The 2,514-nt window shown below is 35.4% G+C and overlaps 1 pseudogene; it reads right to left on the reverse strand.

Annotated features, from left to right (window-relative positions):
• Positions 1 to 866: 866 nt before the first annotated feature.
• LOC111400007 lies at positions 867 to 2,117 on the reverse strand (annotated as a pseudogene).
• Positions 2,118 to 2,514: the final 397 nt, after the last annotated feature.

Raw genomic sequence — 2,514 nt, forward strand, 5'->3', positions numbered from 1 at the left:
ACACATAAGTTTAATGCTTTGGCCACTGTCACGGGGTGGTGTGACAATTGTATTGCACTTTAATGTTCAAGTCAAACTATGGGTTAGGTATCGTAAACATATCTTAGACCATTGTTTAATTTGGAAATATTAATGAGTAATTATTAATTAAGCGAATGTTTGACAAAGATTTTTGAGATTATAAGTTGGTTAAACTTCATTTTTAAACACACATCATTGGGCTCATAATTTTTAACTGAATTTTTAACCACATATTTGATGGAAATTCCAGCTTATAATCTCAAAAAACTTGTCAAACAGGGGCTAATCAAGCTTTAACGTGTCTTAAGCTTAATAACTAGATGGTGAATGCTTCTCCATTTTTTCTTATCACATTTTTATCATAAAAAAATAAAGTTTATAGCGGGTCAAGGATTGTTTAACTGTTAATAATTTAATCAATTTGAATTTTTTAAACAAAAAAAATTGAATATTGTAACTAGCTGTTGATAGAGGTTCGAGTGTTTAATCATAGATATCAAGTACCTATTATCATGTACGTGCTAGTATTTTCAGCGAGTGTCTATGTCTATTAATTTTATTTAAGATTTCTCGTTTTTTATGACACAACCCAAGGTTGGATAGGGATGCATTGTTCGTGGAGATAAGAAGTTAGGCCTTAGTGTGAGCATGTTTGGCGTCTTGTAGCTTAAAGCGAATTTTTGGGCCACATAATTTGTGAATTTGCACTTTTTTTTTGCCAAATGCTAAATTAGGAAATTTTAACTGCACCAGATGAACGTAGCTTATAATTCCAATGAAAATATGCCATGATCATTCCAATGATAATTAAAGGAAAAAAAGTAGAGATTCCTTCCTACTAAATTTTAACTAGCATTGTCAAATAAGAAATCATCAGACAATCCTCTTGGAGACCTCATATCACCTTCACTTGCATAAGAAGAACAAAAATCATCATCAGTATCCTTCTTAACTTTCTCGATCTTTTCAACTTCTTTTATATCCCACCTTGGATCAAAATCCGCTTCACAAGAATTCAATCCTATCTTCCATAGCTTCATCATTTTGCCTTCGCTATTTCTACTTCCACCTATGTCCTTATCAAACACCTCCACGACATTATATTGCAACTGTCGTCCCTAGCTAGTTAGGATCTGACCCACGTCACTAAATCGAGGTCATTTTCCTTGCCTTGTTGCAATAAATTCGATGGAATTTTCCCCGAGGTTCTCGAAAATTAGTATTCCGAGGGTCCACATGTCGGTTTTTCTCATGATACATGGACTGTGTGCATATTCAGGTGACTTGTATGCTGTCATGTGGTCTTGTGCATGTTTTTTGATTAACTACTGGAATCAATGCATAGTCTATGAGAAGGGGCTTATATGATTTGTGAAGAAGCATACTTGAGGACTTCAGGTGACCATGAGGTGCCATTAGGCTTGGGAGCTCATTGTGGAGGTAATAAACGCCATTAAATATTCTTTTGATAATCTTCAATCGGGCTGGCGAATTGAGGCGTGGATGGTCATGATTTGGTTGCCTAGACTAAGAGCTCAGTTAGCACCAGATTAGCCTTTTACGGCATTAATTAAGAGAACAAATGAAGGTGAAATACATTTATGACATGTTTGGTATACTGGATTTGGATAGGATTGAAGAGAACAACTGAATCTTTCTTAATCCTCTCCTGTCCAAATCAGAGTTGAGAAAATTTTGTTAACTCAATTAGATTTGCTAAATATGATAATATATCTTAAGTGCATGCATGATGAATAAGTAAAAATTGTCGAATCACTTCATCTAAAAGTTTAAGCTCTTAGAGAAGGTTGGACGTATATCATTTAAAGTATGTCTTCTACTTTACGTGTAAGTGTGATTTATTTTTCCCTAGTGGTAGACTTGAATTACGAGTTTATCATTTAAATTTTTTAACAATGAGAAGCTCAAAATACCGTGAAGATAGAAAACTAGGCTGAGAGCTTTTCTTCTTTCCTGTAAAAGAAAGCGACAACTGGAAGCAGATTCTGACATCTCAACCTGCCTAACCTTTTCATATGCTCATGAAACTCAGTTTTTCCCATATTATTCATATGCTTGAATCTTTTCACAACCATAACCTGTAAGCATTAAGAGAGAAGACCGGAAAACTTTGCTGTCCAATATCTCGATCGAGGACTTTAGCAGATTTGGCAAGTCTAAATTGCCCCTATCGTCCATCAAGAAAGTGAGTTTCACATTCTGATCAGATTTAACAGGTCAGCATTAAGAGCAGCTTTGTAAGAAGACCAAAAAACTCCATTGCTCAATATCTCGGCCGAAGTCTTTAGCAGATCTAGCACCAAAAAACTCCATTGCTCAATATCTCGGCCGAGGTCTTTAGCAGATCTAGCAAGTCAAAATGGCCCCCATCATCCTTCAAAAAAGCGAGTTTCACATTCTTGTCAGATTTCTTGCTGTCTGATAATGATGACCCTTATTACATTTTGTCTAAATTGGCAGCTGAGGTCAGTT

The sequence above is a fragment of the Olea europaea genome, chromosome 9, assembly GCF_002742605.1.
Source record: "Olea europaea var. sylvestris chromosome 9, O_europaea_v1, whole genome shotgun sequence".
NCBI classification, from domain to species: domain Eukaryota; kingdom Viridiplantae; phylum Streptophyta; class Magnoliopsida; order Lamiales; family Oleaceae; genus Olea; species Olea europaea.